At 37.5% G+C, this 18,903-nt stretch overlaps 1 long non-coding RNA gene across 2 annotated transcripts in view; it reads right to left on the minus strand.

The window, feature by feature from the left end:
- Positions 1 to 554: 554 nt before the first annotated feature.
- Positions 555 to 18,903, minus strand: part of LOC132413640 (uncharacterized) — a 138,216-nt gene continuing 119,867 nt past the window's right edge. For both annotated transcript variants that reach the window (XR_009516779.1, XR_009516778.1), the window contains one exon: positions 555 to 1,062. This is a non-coding gene — a long non-coding RNA (uncharacterized lncRNA). The remainder of the gene's footprint in view (positions 1,063 to 18,903) is intronic.

Genomic DNA, 18,903 nt, shown 5'->3' on the forward strand with positions numbered 1-18,903 from the left:
ATAAATCATCTCTGCTGGGGCAAATTTACCCAGTATAAATGGAAGCATCTAGGAGCAAGGCAGATGATCTACAGAAGGTGATGCCTTCAAGTCCTATCCTAATCCCAAGCAGGAACTTAAATAATGACCCAGGCAGAAAAACTGGATTTCATTTATCTTTTCCAGCTGTCAAGGCTGAATTTTCAACATGTTTAGCTCAGTCAAATTCTCCTCCACTAGCATTAGAAATCTAAAAGCTGTAGTTTCCTTCATATAAATAGGAGGTCTCTTGCTATGCACCTTCTCTCATCAAAATATCACCTACAAGGAAAGAAAGGTCATAGAGGGCTTCTGTGGTGGCGCAGTGGTTGACAGTCCGCCTGCCGATGCAGGGGACGCGGGTTCATGCCCCGGTCCGGGAAGATGCCACATGCCGCGGAGCGGCTGGGCCCGTGAGCCGTGGCTGCTGAGCCTGCGCATCCGGAGCCTGTGCTCCGCAACGGGAGAGGCCACAACAGTGAGAGGCCCGCGTACCGCAAAAAAAATAAAAATTAAAATTAAAAAAAATGGTCATAGAATTTTATTTACATGTAACTTTGAGCAAACAAGTGCCTTCTACAAGATGATAGATTATTGATTTTTGGAAGAGGAGTTAATATATTTTACAAAGTTTTAGTGCATATAATATACAGAAAAATTAGAAAATTTTTTAATGTTATTATACAAACATGTTACTCTCTAAATGTAATATGCAAAATTGTACTAATATTCTAGATTGCATATGAAAATTAAACATTTGACAAAAATCTCCAATAATTTCAAGATCCAGTAAACAAGCATTTAATTAGCTCTTACTATTCACCCCTCCATTTACTCCCTGTCTTATGCCCACCTCTCCCTTCGTGTTAGTGGCTGCATTACAAGTTGGCACTGTCACAGGTATTCCTTTGTGTCTGGCAATGGTCTGACTTCACATTCTCTTTTATTTCACTTCAAAACATTTGTTTGTGTTTCTTTCATCCATCAGATGACAGATATCTCAAGAACTGCAACTGCGTCTTATTTGTCTTTGAACTTCAACACCTAGAAATATTAGAATATGGTTAGTGTCAAGTAGAAGACTGCTAAATTGAACCGAGTAAGTTTTAGAGGGAAAGGGAGCAATCCTGTCCCAGAACTTCCCAAGAATCTGTATTCTACAGTTTGCTCCTGACTTCTTAAGCAAATCCTTGATTCAGCAATTCCACTTCTTCTGCCAGCCCCAGATCCTTACTCTGCTTCCGCCATTATCCATTAAGTTAACAGCATCACCGAATGCCATTGTTAATGGCACAGAGAAAGGTTGGGGCTTATCACCTGTTTTCCCTTAAAGGCTCTAATTATCTATATCCACTTTTACCTTAGAATAAAAATAAACCTTCCATTATTACCAAACCTAGGGTATCAAGGTCTTTCCCAGATTTTTCAACAATATTGGCCCATATCAAACATGATATATAGGCACAAAGAAATCCCATGATTTGAAGAAAAAAATGAGATTATTTTATTTAAAATCCATTGTGTACTCTGCTCTGTGCTACACATATCATCTATAATGTGGTGAAACCAGAGCCAATACACCACATAAGAATCTATAATTATGTAAGGAGCTGTAATTATGTTTCAGCAATGGGACTTCAGAATGTAAACAGGCTTTCTACATAAAACTTATACTTTAAAAAGAATATTTCATAATGTTAAAACAGTTAATTCAGCAGGCAGATGCCACAACTCTAAATTTGTATAAATTTAATCACATGGGCTAAAAATAAATGAAGCAAAAGATGGACAGAGACTGTATTAATAGACACATCTACATATGTACTTAGAAATTTTAACATATGTCTCTTAGGCTGATAGAACACACCACATGTACACACACACAAAAACAGAAAAATATGGATTTGAACAGCACAAGTAAAAAAAATCAATAATAAAATCAGTAATAAAATAACTTTAAAAAGTTCAAATATTTGGTAATTAAGTAACATTTCTAAATAACCCAAAATGAAAATTAGAAAATATTTTTAACTTTAATGGTAATGAAAATAAAATACATTAAAAGATTTGGAATATAGATAAAATACTGCTTAGAACAAAATTTAAAATAATAGAAAAATATAACAGAAAAAATCAGCAAAGCCAAAAGTTGGTGTTTTAAAATGACTAATACAATTGATAAACTCCTACTAATACCAATTATGAAAAAGGAGAGAGTACTCGCTGTCAACAATGGAAATAAAAGGGACACAATACAAATCCTATAGATATTTAAAAGATAACAGAAGTTTATTGCAAACAAATTCAGGCCAATAGGTGTGAAAAATATAAAATGTACAAATTTCTCAAAAACACAAATTTTAAAACTAACGTAAGAAAAAATATATTTTTTCAATATATTTGTAATTAGAAATCTTCTCATGAAAATCTCCTTCCAAAAAGATATCAACATGTTTTATCAAATCAAACCCTCCCCCCATACCAAAACATGACATGGATTTTGTAATAGAAAATTACATGCCAAACTCTTCCATGATTGTAGAAGCAAAAATCCTGTCTAAGATTATAGTAAACTGAATCTGTCAGAATGGAAAGCACTGGTGCTGTGAGACACAGTAGCGTTTATTTTATGAATGGAAATTTGGTTTAATATTTGAAAATCAATCAATGCAATTAACTATATTAACAGGAAAAAAAGAAAAATAATATTATCACAACAGATGAAGAAAAAAGTATCTGGCAAAATTCAAAATTGATTCATAAAATTGTTGTTGTTGTTTTGCAGTACAGTAATATAATAGAACTTCCTAATTCTGATAATGGGTATCCTCTTCCCCTCAAAAAAGCAAAAATTATTGCCATAGCCATAGCAGTCACTGCAGGCCTTGGGTGGATTGTTATTATTAATATTATTTTGTAACATCTTTGTTGGAGTATAATTGTTTACATTGTTGTGTTAGTTACTGCTGTATAATGGAGTGAATCAGCTATACGTATACATATATCCCCATATCTCCTCGCTCTTCATCTCCCTCCCACCCTCCCTATCCCACCCGTCTAGGTGGTCACAAAGCACCGAGCTGATCTCCCTGTGCTATGCGGCTGCTTCCCACTAGCGACCTATTTTACGTTTGGTAATGTATGTATGTCCATGCCACTCTCTCACTTCATCCCAGCTTACCCTTCCCGCCCCGCCTGTCCTCAAGTCCATTCTCTAGTAGGTCTGCGTCTTTATTCCTGTCCTGTCTCCAGGTTCATCGGAACCATTTTGTTTTCTTAGATTCCATATATATGTGTTAGCATACGGTACTTGTTTTTCTCTTTCTGACTTACTTCACTCTGTAGGACAGACTCTAGATCCATCCACCTCGCTACAAATAACTCAATTTTGTTTCTTTTTATGGCTGAATAATGTTCCACAGTAATATATATGTGCCACATCTTCTTTATCCATTCATCTGTCGATGGACATTTAGGTTGCTTCCATGTCTTGGCTATTATAAATAGTGCTGCAATGAACGTTGTGGTACCTGACTCTTTTTGAATTATGGTTTTCTCAGGGTATATGCCCAGTAGTGGGCTTGCTGGGTCGTATGGTAGTTCTATTTTTAGTTTTTTAAGGAACCTCCATACTGTTCTCCATAGTGGCTATATCAGTTTACATACCCACCAACAGTGCAAGACTGTTCCCTTTTCTCCACACCCTCTGCAGCATTTATTGTTTGTAGATTTTTTTGATGATAGCTATACTGACTGGAGTGAGGTAATACCTCATTGTAGTTTTGATTTGCATTTCTCTAATGATTAGTGATGTTGAGCATCCTTTCATGTGTTTGTGGGCAATCTGTATATCTTCTTTGGAGAAATGTCTATTTAGGTCTTCTGCCCATTTTTGGATTGGGTTGTTTGTTTTCTTGTTATTGAGCTGCATGAGTTGCTTGTATATTTTGGAGAGTCAGTTGCTTCATTTGCAAATATTTTCTCCCATTCGGAGAGTTGTCTTTTCAGCTTGTTTATGGCTTCCTTTGTTGTGCAAAAGCTTTTAAGTTTAATTAGGTCCCATTTGTTTATTTTTGTTCTTATTTCCATTTCTCTAGGAGGTGGGTCAAAACAGATCTTGCTGTGATTTATGTCATAGAGGGTTCTACCTATGTTTTCCTCTAAGAGTTTGATAGTGTCTGGCCTTACATTTAGGTCTTTAATCCATTTTGAGTTTATTTTTGTGTATGGTGTTAGGGAGTGTTCTAATTTCATTCTTTTAAAAGTAGCTGTCCAGTTATCACAACACCACTTATTGAAGAGGCTGTCTTTTCTCCTTTGTATATTCTTGCCTCCTTTATCAAAGATAAGGTGACCATATGTGTGTGGGTTTATCTCTGGGCTTTCTATCCTGTTCCATTGATCTATATTTCTGTTTTTGTGCCAGTACTGTACTGTCTTGATTACTGTAGCTTTGTAGTATAGTCTGAAGTCAGGGAGCCTGATTCCTCCAGCTCCATTTTTCTTTCTCAAGATTGCTTTGGCTATTCGGGGTCTTTTGTGTTTCCATGCAAATTGTGAAGTTTTTTGTTCTAGTTCTGTGAAAAATGCCAGTGGTAGTGTGACAGGGATTGCATTGAATCTGTAGATTGCTTTGGGTAGTAGAGTCATTTTCACAATGTTGATTCTTCCAATCCAAGAACATGGTACATCCCTCCATCTGATTGTATCATCTTTAATTTCTTTCATGAGTGTCATAGTTTTCTGCATACAGGTCTTTTGTCTCCTTAGGTAGGTTTATTCCTAGGTATTTTATACTTTTTGTTGCAATGGTATATGGGAGTGTTTCCTTAATTTCTGTTTCAGATTTTTCATCATTAGTGTATAGGAATGCAAGAGATTTCTGTGCATTAATTTTTGTATCCTGCTACTTTACCAAATTCATTGATTAGCTCTAGTAGTTTTCTGGTAGCATCTTTAGGATTCTCTATGTATACTATCATGTCATCTGCAAACAGTGACAGCTTTACTTCTTCTTTTCCAATTTGGATTCCTTTTATTTCTTTTTCTTCTCTTATTGCTGTTGCTAAAAATTCCAAAACTATGTTGAATAATAGTGGTGAGTGGATAACCTTATCTTGTTCCTGATATTAGTGGAAATGGTTTCAGTTTGTTACAATTGAGAACGATGTTAGCTGTGGGTTTGTCATATACAACCTTTATTATGTTGAGGTCAGTTCCCTCTATGCCTATTTTCTGGAGGGTTTTTATCATAAATGGGTGTTGAATTTTATTGAAAGCTTTTTGTGCATTTATTGAGATGATCATATGGATTTTATCAGTTAGTTTTTTAATATGGTATATCACACTGACTGATTTAGGTATATTGAAGAATCCTTGCATTCCTGGGATAGACCCCAATTGATCATGGTGTACGATCCTTTTAATATGCTGCTGGATTCTGTTTGCTAGTATTTTGTTGAGGATTTTCGCATCTCGGTTCATCAGTGATATTGGCCAGCAGTTTTCTTTTTTTGTGACATCTTTACCTTGTTTTGGTGTCAGGGTGATGGTGGCCTCGTAGAATGAGTTTGGGAGTGTTCCTCCTCTGCTATATTTTGGAAGAGTTTGGGAAGGATAGGTGTTAGCTCTTCTCTAAATGTTTCATAGAATTTGCCTGTAAAGCCATCTTATCCTGGGCTTTTGTTTGTTGGAAGATTTTAAAGCACAGTTTCAATTTGAGTGCTTGTGGTGGTTCTGTTTATATTTTCTGTTTCTTCCTGGTTCAGTCTTGGAAGGTTGTGCTTTTCTAAGAATTTGTCCATTTCTTGCAGCTGTCCATTTTATTGGCCTGTAGTTGCTCATGATCCTTTGTATTTCTGCAGTGTTAGTTGTTACTTTTCCTTTTTCATTTCTAATTCTGTTGACTTGAGTCTTCCTTTTTCTCTTGATGAGTCTGGCTAATGGTTTATCAATATTTTTTATCTTCTCAAAGAACCAGCTTTTAGTTTTATTGATCTTTACTATCGTTTTCTTCATTTCTTTTTATTTCTGATCTGATCTTTATGAGGTCTTCTGCTAAATTTGGGGGGCTTTTGTTCTTCTTTCTCTAATTGCTCTATGTGTAATGTTAGGTTGTTTATATGAGATTTTTCTTATTTCTTGAGGTAGGACTGTATTGCTATAAATTTCCCTCTTAGAACTGCTTTTGCTGCATCCCATATGTTTTGGGTTGTCATGTTTTCATTGTCATTTTGTTTCTAGGTATCTTTTGATTTCCTCTTTGATTTCTTCAGTGATCTCTTGGTTATTTAGTAGTGTATTGTTTAGCCTCCATGTGTTTGTATTTTTTACAGTTTTTTCCCGGTAATTGATATCTAGTCTCATAGCGTTGTGGCTGGAAAAGATACTTGATACGATTTCAGTTTTCTTAAATTTACCAAGGCTTGATTTGTGACCCAACATATGATCTATCCTGGAGAATATCCCATGAGCACTTGAGAAGAAAGTGTATTATCTTGTTTTTGGATGGAATGTCCTATAAATATCAGTTAGGTTCATCGTGTTTAATGTGTCATTTAAAGCTTGTATTTACTTACTTATTTCATTTTGATTGATCTGTCCATTGGTTAAAGTGGGGTGTTAAAGTCCCCTACTATTATTGTGTTTCTGTCGATTTCCCCTTTTATGGCTATTAGCGTTTGCCTTATGTACTGAGGTGCTCCTATGTTGGGTGCATAAATATTTATAATTGTTATATCTTCCTCTTGGATTGATCCCTTGATCATTATGTAGTGTCCTTCTTTGTCTCTTGTAATAGTCTTTATTTTAAAGTCCATTTTGTCTGAGAATTGCTACTCCAGCTTTCTTTTGATTTCCATTTGCATGGAATATCTTTTTCCATCCCCTCACTTTCAGTCTGTATGTGTCCCTTGGTCTGAAGAGGGTCTCTTGTAGACAGCATATACATGGTCTTGTTTTTGTATCCATTCAGCCAGTCTATGTCTTTTGCTTGGAGCATTTAATCCATCTACATTTAAGGTAGTCATTGATATGTACTTTCTTAATTGTTTTGGTTTTCTTAATTGTTTTGGGTTTGTTATTGTAGGTCTTTTCCTTCTCTTGTGTTTCCTACCTAGAGAAGTTCCTTTAGCATTTGTTGTAAAGCTGGTTTTATGGTTCTGAATTCCCTTAGCTCTTGCTTGTCTTTAAAGGTTTTAACTTTTCCATCAAATCTAAATGAGATCTTTGCTGGGTAATCTTGGTTGTAGGTTTTTTCCTTTCATCACTTGAAATGTGTCCTGCCACTCTCTTCTGGCTTGCAGAGTTTCTGCTGAAAGATCAGCTGTTAACCTTATGGGGATTCCCTTGTGTGTTATTTGTTGCTTTTCCCTTGCTGCTTTAATATTTTTTCTTTGTATTTAATTTTTAATAGTTTGATTAATATGTGTCTTGGCATGTTTCTCCTTGGATTTATCCTGTATGGGACTCGCTGCGTTTCCTGGACTTGATTGACTATTTCCTTTCCCATATTAGGGAAGTTTCAACTATAATCTCTTCAAATATTTTCTCAGTCCCTTTCTTTTTCCCTTCTTCTTCTGGGACACCTATAATTCAAATATTGGTGCATTTAATGTTGTCCCAGAGGTCTCTGAGACTGTCCTCAATTCTTTTCATTCTTTTAACTTTATTCTGCTGCGGTAGTTATTTCCACTATTTTATCTTCCAGGTCACCTGTCTGTTCTTCTGCCTCAGTTATTCTGCTGTTGATTCCTTCTAGAGAATTTTAAATTTCATTTATTGCTGTTCTCCATTGTTTGTTTGCTCTTTAGTTTCTCTAGGTGCTTGTTAAACGTTTCTTGTTATTTTCTCCATTCTGTTTCCAAGATTTTGCATCATCTTCACTATCATTACTCTGAATTCTTTTTCAGATAGACTGCCTGTTTCCTCTTCATTTGTTTGGTCTGGTGGGTTATTATCTTGCTCCTTTTCTGCTACATATTTCTCTGTCTTCTCATTTTGCTTAACTTACTGTGTTTGGGGTCTGCTTTTCACTGGCTGCAAGTTTGTAGTTCCTGTTGTTTTTGGTGTCTGCCCCCAATGGATAAGGTTGGTTCAGTGGGTTTTGTAGGCTCCCTGGTGGAGGGGACTGGTGCCTGTGTTCTGGTGAATGAGGCTGGATCTTGTCTTTCTGGTAGGCAGGACCATGTCCGGTGGTGTGTTTTGGTGTGTCTGTGAACTTAGTATGATTTTAGGCAGCCTGCTAATGGGTGGGGTTCCTGTCTTGCTATTTGTTTGGCATGGGGTGTCTAGCACTGGAGCTTGCTGGTCATTTAGTGGAGGTGGGTCTTAGTGTTGAGATGGATATCTCTGGGAGAACTCTTGTCAATTGATATTACATGAGGCCAGGAGGCCTCTGGTGATCCAATGCCCTGAATTCAGTTCTCCCACTTCAGAGGCTCAGGTCTGACACCTGGTCAGAGCACAAAGACCCTGTCAGCCAAACGGCTCTGTTTTGAAGAACCAGACGTTCACGGACATAATTTATTGGCACTGATAGGTATGAACTGATTTGGCCACAATTCGTAAAGGCACAATTCCCTTCAGACTTTCCTCATGTGCACAAGAGCAAATGCTTTACTCCGAGACATCAGAACAAATGAGCGGATGTTGATGAGTTTGCTGCCTCCAAACTCTGGAACTCCACACTCCAGAGGCCCTCCTTTGGACGTGCTGCCTCTCCCCTTCCGAACAGGTCCTAAGTTTTAGGAATAACCCTTTGAAGAGCTAATTTATTGGGACACCAGCCTCAGGGCAGCCAGGCCAGGGCTCTCAAACTTGTCTGCGGTCTCTCCCATCACCCTGTGGTTTCTTTTTTTAACATCTTTATTGAGGTATAATTGCTTTACAATAGTGTGTTAGTTTCTGCTTTATAACAAAGTGAATCACTTATACATATACATACGTTCCCATATCTCTTCCCTCTTCCATCTTCCTCCCTGCCACCCTCCCTATCCCACCACTCCAGGCGGTCACAAAGCACCGAGCTGATCTCCCTGTGCTATGCGGCTGCTTCCCACTAGCTATCTACCTTATGTTTGGTAGTGTATATATGTCCATGCCTCTCTCGCGCTTTGTCAGACCTCACCCATCCCCCTCCCCATATGCTCAAGTCCGTTCTCTAGTAGGTCTGTGTCTTTATTCCTTTCTTACCCCTAGGTGCTTCATGACTTTTTTTCCCCTTAAATTCCATATATATGTGTTAGCATATGGTATTTGTCTTTCTCTTTCTGACTTACTTCACTCTGTATGACAGACTCTAGGTCTATCCACCTCATTACAAATAGCTCAATTTCGTTTCTTTTTATGGCTGAGTAATATTCCATTGTATATATGTGCCATTTCTTCTCTATCCATTCATCCGACGGTGGCCACTTAGGTTGTTTCCATCTCCGGGCTATTGTAAATAGAACTGCAGTGAACATTTTGCTACATGACCCTTTTTGAATTATGGTTTTCTCAGGGTATATATGCCCAGTAGTGGGATTGCTGTTTCATATGGTAGTTCTATTTGTAGTTTTTTAAGGAACCTGCATACTGTCCTCCGTAGGGGATGTCCCAATTCACATTCCCACCAGCAGTGAAAGAGTGTTCCCTTTTCTCCACACCCTCTCCAGCACTTATTGTTTCTAGTTTTTTGATGATGGCCATTCTGACTGGTGTGAGATGATATCTCATTGTAGTTTTGATTTGCATTTCTCTAATGACTAATGATGTTGAGCATTCTTTCATGTGTTTGTTGGCAGTCTGTATATCTTCTTTAGAGAAATGTCTATTTAGGTCTTCTGCCCATTTTTGGATTGGGTTGTTTGTTTTTTTGTTATTGAGCTGCATGAGCTGCTTGTAAATTTTGGAAATTAAACCTTTGTCAGTTGCTTCATTTGCAAATATCTTCTCCCATTCTGAGGGCTGTCTTTTGGTATTGTTTATGGTTTCCTTTGCTGTGCAAAAAAGTTTGAAGTTTCATTAGGTCCCATTTGTTTATTTTTGTTTTTATTTCCATTTCTCTAGGAGGTGGGTCAAAAAGGATCTTGCTGTGATTTATGTCATAGAGTGTTCTGCCTATGTTTTCCTCTAACAGTTTGATAGTTTCTGGCCTTACATTTAGGTCTTTAATCCATTTTGAGCTTATTTTTGTGTATGGTGTTAGGGAGTGATCTAATGTCATACTTTTACATGTACCTGTCCAGTTTTCCCAGCACCACTTATTGAAGAGGCTGTCCTTTCTCCACTGTACATTCCTGCCTACTTTATCAAAGATAAGGTGACCATATGTGCGTGGGTTTATCTCTGGGCTTTCTATCCTGTTCCATTGATCTAGCTTTCTGTTTTTGTGCCAGTACTATACTGTCTTGATTACTGTGGCTTTGTAGTATAGTCTGAAGTCAGGGAGACTGATTCCTCCAACTCCGTTTTTCATTCTCAAGATTGCTTTGGCTATTCGGGGTCTTTTGTGTTTCCATACAAATAGTGAAATTTTTTGTTCTAGTTCTGTGAAAAATGCCAGTGGTAGTTTGATAGGGATTGCACTGAATCTGTGGATTGCTTTGGGTAGTCATTTTCACAATGTTGATTCTTCCAATCCAAGAACATGGTATATCTTTCCATCTATTTGTATCATCTTTAATTTCTTTCATCAGTGTCTTATAATTTTCTGCATACAGGTCTTTTGTCTCCTTAGGGAGGTTTATTCCTAGATATTTTATTCTTTTTTTGCAGTGGTAAATGGGAGTGTTTCCTTGATTTCACTTTCAGATTTTTAATCATTAGTGTATAGGAATGCCAGAGATTCCTGTGCATTAATTTTGTATCCTGCTACTTTACCAAATTAATACATTAGCTCTAGTAGTTTTCTGGTAGCATCGTTAGGCTTCTCTATGTATAGTATCATGTCATCTGCAAACAGTGACAGCTTTACTTCTTCTTTTCTGATTTGTATTCCTTTTATTTCCTTTTCTTCTCTGATTGCTGTGGCTAAAACTTCCAAAACTATGTTGAATAAGAGTGGTGAGAGTGGGCAACCTTGTCTTGTTCCTGATCTTAGTGGAAATGCTTTCAGTTTTTCACCATTGAGGATGATGTTGGGTGGGTTTGTCATGTATGGCCTTTATTATGTTGAGGAAAGTTCCCTCTATGCCTACTTTCTGCAGGGTTTTTATCATAAATGGGTGTTGAATTTTGTCAAAAGCTTTCTCTGCATCTATTGAGATGATCATATGGTTTTTCTCCTTCAATTTGTTAATAAGGTTTATCACATTGATTGATTTGAGTATATTGAAGAATCCTTGCATTCTTGGAATAAACCCCACTTGATCATGGTGTATGATCCTTTTAATGTGCTGCTGGATTCTGTTTGCTAGTATTTTGTTGAGGATTTTTGCATCTATGTTCATCAGTGATATTTGCCTGTAGTTTTCTTTCTTTGTGACATTCTTGTCTGGTTTTGGTATCAAGGTGATGGTGGCCTCATAGAATGAGTTTGGGAGTGTTCCTCCCTCTGCTATAATTTGGAAGAGTTTGAGAAGGATAGATGTTAGCTCTTCTCTAAATGTTTGATAGAATTCGCCTGTGAAGCCACCTGGTCCTGAGCTTTTGTTTGTTGGAAGATTTTTAATCAGTTTCAATTTCAGTGCTTGTGGTTGGTCTGTTCATATATTCTATTTCTTTCTGATTCAGTCTTGGCAGGTTGTGCACTTCTAAGAATTTGTCCATTTCTTCCAGGTTGTCCACTTTATTGGCATAGAGTTGCTTGTAGTAATCTCTCATGATCTTCTGTATTTCTGCAGTGTCAGTTGTTACTTCTCCTTTTTCATTTCTAATTCTATTGATTTGAGTCTTCTCTCTTTTTTTCTTGATGAGTCTGACTAATGGTTTATCAATTTGGTTTATCTTCTCAAAGAACCAGCTTTTAGTTTTATTGATCTTTGCTATCGTTTCCTTCATTTCTTTTTCATTTATTTCTGATCTAATTTTTATAATTTCTTTCCTTCTGCTAACTTTGGGATTGTTTGTTCTTGTTTCTCGAATTGCTTTAGGTGCAAGGTTAGGTTGTTTATTCGAGATGTTTCCTGTTTCTTAAGGTAGGCTTGTATTGCTATAAACTACCCTCTTAGAACTTCTTTTGCTGCATCCCATAGGTTTTGGGTTGTCGTCTCTCCACTGTCTTTTGTTTCTAGGTATTTTTTTATTTCCTCTTTGATTTCTTCAGTGATCACTTCGTTTTTATGTAGTGTATTGTTTAGCCTCCGTGTGTTTGTATTTTTTACAGATCTTTTCCTGTAATTGATATCTAGTCTCATAGCGTTGTGGTCAGAAAAGATACTTGATACAATTTCAATTTTCTTAAATTTACCAAGGCTTGATTTGTGACTCAAGATATGATCTATCCTGGAGAAGGTTCCATGAGCACTTGAGAAAAATGTGTATTCTGTTGTTTTTGGATGGAATGTCCTATAAATATCAATTAAGTCCATCTTGTTTAATGTATCATTTAAAGCTTGTGTTTCCTTATTTATTTTCATTTTGGATGAGCTGTCCATTGGTAAGAGTGGGGTGTTAAAGTCCCCTATTATGAATGTGTTACTGTCGATTTCCCCTTTTATGGCTGTTAGTATTTGCCTTATGTATTGAGGTGCCCCTATGTTGGGTGCATAAATATTTACAATTGTTATATCTTCTTCTTGGATCGATCCCTTGATCATTACGTAGAGTCCTTTTTTGTCTCTTCTAATACTCTTTATTTTAAAGTCTATTTTGTCTGATATGAGAATTGCTACTCCAGCTTTCTTTTGGTTTCCATTTGCATGGAATATCTTTTTCCATCCCCTTACTTTCAGTCTGTATGTGTCTCTAGGTCTGAAGTGGGTCTCTTGTAGACAGCATATATAAGGGTCTTGTTTTTGTATCCACTCAGTCAATCTGTGTCTTTTGGTGGGAGCATTTAGTCCATTTACATTTAAGGTAATTCTCGATATGTATGTTCCTATTCCCATTTTCTTAATTGTTTTGGTTTTGTTATTGTAGGTCTTTTCCTTCTCTTGTGTTTCTTGCCTAGAGAAGTTCCTTTAGCATTTGTTGTAAAGCTGGTTTGGTGGTGCTGAACTCTCTCAGCTTTTGCTTTTCAGTAAAGGTTTTAATTTCTCCATCAATTCTGAAAGAGATCCTTGCTGGGTAGAGTAATCTTGGTTGCAGGTTTTTCTCCTTCATCACTTTAAATATGTCCTGCCACTCCCTTCTGGCTTGCCTAGTTTCTGCTGAAAGATCAGCTGTTAACCTCATAGGGTTATTTGTTGTTTTTCCCTTGCTGCTTTTAATATGATTTGTTTGTATTTAATTTTTGACAGTTTGATTAATATGTGTCTTGGCATGTTTCTCCTTGGATTTATCCTGTATGGGACTCTCTGTGCTTCCTGGACTTGATTACTATTTCCTTTCCCATATTAGGGAAGTTTTTATCTATAATCTCTTCAAATATTTTCTCAGTCCCTTTCTTTTTCTCTTCTTCTTCTGGAACCCCTGTAATTTGAATGTTGGTGCATTTAATGTTGTCCCAGAGGTCTCTGAGACTGTCCTCAGTTCTTTTCATTCTTTTTTCTTTATTCTGCTCTGCAGTAGTTATTTCCACTATTTATCTTCCAGGCCACTTATCTGTTCTTCTGCCTCAGTTATTCTGCTATTGATCCCATCTAGAGTATTTTTAATTTCATTTATTGGGTTGTTCATTGTTGTTTGTTTCATCTTAATTCTTCTAGGTCCTTGTTAAATGTTTCTTGCACTTTGTCTATTCTATTTCCAAGATTTTGGATCATCTTTACTATCATTATTCTGAATTCTTTTTCAGGCAGACTGCCTATTTCCTCTTCATTTGTTAGGTCTGGTGGGTTTTTATGTTGCTCCTTCATCTGCTGTGTGTTTTTCTGTCTTCTCACTTTGCTTAGCTTACTGTGTTTGGGGGTCTCCTTTTTGCAGGCTATAGGTTCATAGGTCCTGTTGTTTTTGGTGTCTGTCCCCAGTGGCTAAGGTTGGTTCCGTGGGTTGTTGTAGGCTTCCTGGTGGAGGGGACTAGTGCCTGTGTTCTGGTGGATGAGGCTGGATCTTGTTTCTCTGGTGGGCAGGTCCACGTCTGGTGGTGTGTTTTGGGGTGTCTGTGTACTTATTATGATTTTATGCAGCCTCTCTGATAATGGGTGGGGTTGTGTTCCTGTTTTGCTAGTTGTTTGGCATAGGGTGTCCAGCACTGTAGCTTGCTGGTCGTTGAGTGAAGCTGGGTGCTGGCGTTGCGATAGCGATCTCTGGGAGATTTTCACTGTTTGATATTATGTCGAGCTGGGAGGTCTCTTGTTGACCAGTGTCCTGAAGTTGGCTCTCCCACCTCAGAGGCACAGCACTGACTCCTGGCTGCAGCACCAAGAGCCTTTCATCCACACGGCTCAGAAGAAAAGGGAGAAAAAGTAGAAATAATTAGTAGAAGTAGGAAGAAAGAAAGGAGGGAAGAAAAGAAGGAAAGAAAGAAAGGAGGGAGGGAGGGACAGTGGGAGGAAGGATGGAAGGAAGGAAAAAAGAAAGAAAGAAAGAAGATAAAATAAATTAAAGTAAAATAAAATAAAGTAATTAAATTAAAAATACTAAGAAAAAAAATGGATGGATAGGACCTTAGGACAAATGGTGGAAGCAGAGCTATACAGACAAAATCTCATACAGAAGCATACACATACACACTCACAAAAAGAGGAAAAGGGGAAAAATCATAAATCTTGCTCTCAAAGTCCACCTCCTCAATTTGGGATGATCTGTTTAAAGGAGGGAAGGAAGGAAAGAAAGAAAGAAAAAAAGAAGATAAAGTAAAATTAAAAAGTTATTAAAATTAATCATTAAGGAAAAAAAGAAAAAAACGGACGGATAGAACCCTAGGACAAATGGTGAAAGCAAAGCTATACAGACAAAATCTCACACAGAAGCATACACATACACACTCACAAAAAGAGGAAAAGGGGAAAAACCAGAAATCTTGCTCTCAAAGTCCACTTCCTTAATTTGGGATGATTCGTTGTCTATTCATGTATTCCACAGATGCAGGGTACATCAAGTTGATTGTGGAGGTTTAATTCGCTGCTTCCGAGGCTGCTGGGAGAGATTTCCCTTTCTCTTCTTTGTTCTGACAGCTCCCAGGGGCTCAGCTTTCGATTTGGCCCCGCCTCTGTGTGTAGGTTGCCGGAGGGCGTCTGTTTTTCGCTCAAACAGGACGGGGGTTAAAGGAGCTAATGATTCAGGGGCTCTGGCTCACTCAGGCCGGGGGGAGGGAGGGGCACGGAGTGCGGGGTGAGCCTGCAGCGGCAGTGGCTGGCGAGACATTGCACCAGCTGGAGGCTCGCTGTGCATTCTCCCGGGGAAGTTGTCCCTGGATCCCGGGAACCTGGCAGTGGCGGGCTGCACAGGCTCCCCGGAAGAGGGATGTGGATAGTGACCTGTGCTCGCACACAGGCTTCTTGGTGGTGGCAGCAGCAGAAGCTTTAGCATCTCATGCCCGTCTCTGGGGTCTGCGCTTTTAGCCGCGGCTCGTGCCCATCTCTGGAGCTCCTTTAAGCAGCGCTCTTAATCCCCTCTCCTCGCGCACCAGGAAACAGAGTCTCTTGCCTCTTTGGCAGCTCCAGACCTTTTCCCGGACTCCCTCCCAGCTAGCCGTGGTGCACTAACCCCTTCAGGCTGTGTTCACGCTGCTAACCCCAGTCCTCTCCCTGTGCTCCGAAGCCCGAGCCTCAGCTCGCAGCCCCGCCCGCCCCGGCGGGTGAGCAGACAAGCCTCTCGGGCTGGTGAATGCCGGTCGGCCCTGATCCTCTGTGCAGGAATCTCCCCGCTTTGCCCTCCACACCCGTTACTGCGCTCTCCTCCGCGGCTCCAAACTTCCCCGCTCCACCACCTGCAGTCTCCACCCGCGGAGGGGCTTCCTCGTGTGTGGAAACCTTTCCTCCTTCACAGCTCCCTCCCACTGGTGCAGGTCCCGCCCCTATCCTTTTGTCTCTGTTTATTCTTTTTTTTTTTGCCCTACCCAGGTACGTGGGGGTTTCTTGCCTTTTGGGAGGTCTTCTGCCAGCCTTCAGTAGGTGTTCTGTAGGAGTTGTTCCATGCGTAGATGTATTTCTGGTGTATCTGTGGGGAGGAAGGTGATCTCCGCGTCTTACTCTTCCGCCATCTTCCCACCCTGTGTTTTCTACACCCCAGGCCTCCAATTACAGCAGCAAATGCTCCAGACAAACCCCACTTTTGCCATCTGGATTGTTATTATTAAGAAGATGTTCAGTAGAAGACATATTTAGGCTTAGATATTTTGCTAAATAATTTGTATAAAAATTTATAAAGTATCTACAAATAGAGCAAGGATGATATTCTTTTTCCATAAAAACTAGTTATATACAAGTTATAAAATTCTGTATCATTGCATTTTTAAAGATATTTCTTAAGTCTGTTTTCTGAAAAAGTTGTATAAAAGTCTAAAAAGCTTTAAGGTATTTACTTTAGAAAAGAATGAATTATTAACACTCCTTGATTTTACTCTACAAATAATGTGCTTATTTTTCCACATTTCCTATTATTTTAATGGTTTAAAAATAAGCATTACACTGTTTGGTATATTTCCTCTTTTCTGCAACTTGTATTTAATTTCAATTACTTTCATATAAATACTTCTAGTACTTTGAAAGACTACCTAAATTAAACTAACATTTATACCACTTTAAAAACTTATTCATCACTATAATATTGTGTGATATTATATTACAAATCCTTAGAAACTTAAATTTCCCATCCGTTACTGATTCAAGTTTTGCTTAAATAAGGCTACAGACTCACTAAAATAAAGAAATTGAAAACATATTCCATTAGGAACCAATTTTACCCTCAATTGTGTTACCCAAACCCAAATGACTTTTCAGAGCCTCCTACAGAAAGTATATGCCTCCTTGCCACAGTGGTATTGGGTTTGATTTATTCAAATTGTCCCAACATCATTTATTCATTGATCATTTTTTTCATTGAAAGTATTGACTTTATATTATAGTCTTCCACTAAACTATTTTAATAAATTAATAATTACTAATAATTTAATATTTGTTGGGAAAATAAGTGAATGAATCATATACAAAATTCTAACGTATGCTTATGTTTGCAACTGATCTTTTTAGTCTCTTCTATGATTCACTAGCTATGTACTAAATACTTATTTTGACATAAATCCAAAAAAAAAAAATCTTTCTGTTTTCAGAGAGATTATAATTTAGTTCCTCATTACAACTAATACTCCAAGGAAATGTTACAAATTTATATACATTGCTGAGTTTAATCCATGGCAATTTATTTACGAATAAATAAACAAATAACAAATATAGCTACTGCCTTGTTGGGAATAGGTGTTTGCCTTCTTGGAAAACCTGTACACACTTTGGATACCTTATCATTGGCTGGGTTTAAAGTAAAATAATGATCCTCCTTTGAATGTACTATAACAACACAAATGCCAAGAAAAAGACATAGACAGCCGGAGGTGAGAGTATGAAGATGCAATGTGCTTCTTCACTAAAGAATAAAGTGCAGGGTCAAGTACTGATCTTCTCAGAGTGGAATCCTTACCAGGCATCCAACTAAAGGCTGGGCAGAAGTTAGAGAGGAAATCAATATTTCACCACTATTTTTAGAGTGTAAAATTACAGGACACAAAAGGCTCTGACAGAGAGCAAGTGAACGGTGCACAGTGTATGTGTCTGAAATGTCTAAAAATACTCCACTTGACACAGTAGTAGAAGAGGTTACACAGTAGTAGAAGAGGTTATTCAGAGTACCCAGCTTTGATAACTGTTTTTAACTTGTCTTTCCTCAGATTTGAACACAGAGACAAAATGTTATGTCCTGTGTGGATACTATCTACTGAAAATTATGGGCTTGCCTAGATCCATTTTTTAAAAATAATTTTTAATTATCTGTAATGTCTGTTACCTATAAACTAATTAGAAAAATGCAAACTGGTTCAAAGAAAAAGTTGTCCATTATTCAAATAACCAGAAATAATCACAGGTAGTATAATGGGTACATGGATTCATTCAAGTGTGTCACTTCTCAAAACATACTGAGAGTCTCAACTCACTCACTTTACTTATTTCATAAATGGAATTTCAGACTGTGATTTTAATGGCATTATAATATTTTAATACATGGGGGTGCTATAACTTATTTCAGTAATTCCCAACAATTCCATGGAATTTTGAGAAGATATCCATTGTGGTACTTTTATAAGCCACGCTGTGATGAATGTCCTTGTGGTAACTTTTTAAAGTTTATTGTATTATATTCTTAAGTTCTAATCAAAATGAAATGCTGGGAGTAAAAATCCTGATATCTAAGGTCAAATTATTATCAGAGAAGTTAAAACAATGTTTTCCCATCTGCACTGGGAATTACCATTGTATTATTAATTTGCATATTTTACTACCTAGGCTGAAAATGTGTATGTTGCTGTTCGTGCTTTTGTAAATTGCAAGAAAGTTTTATTCACTGTCTTGAAAAAGCTAGTTCCTAAATAAAATTTGTTTTCTTTACTAGGTCAGCTAAAGGTTTAAGACATAGTAGTATCAATGTATTGTTATCTTGGCAGCCTGTAAGCATGGTGAGAGTGAAGTAATTGACCAGCCATAAATTGAGGATAAAACTATTATTTAATTTCTTCCCATGAACAAAGGATCTTACCATTTCAAATATAAAACTTGAAAATGAGTCCTACTCTCTTTCTTTTTTAACACAATACACAGTAAATTAATGAAAAGAAAAAGTCTTTCATCTTGAAAAGATAATCACTTAAGA

The sequence above is a fragment of the Delphinus delphis genome, chromosome 18 (assembly GCF_949987515.2).
Source record: "Delphinus delphis chromosome 18, mDelDel1.2, whole genome shotgun sequence".
NCBI lineage: Eukaryota > Metazoa > Chordata > Mammalia > Artiodactyla > Delphinidae > Delphinus > Delphinus delphis.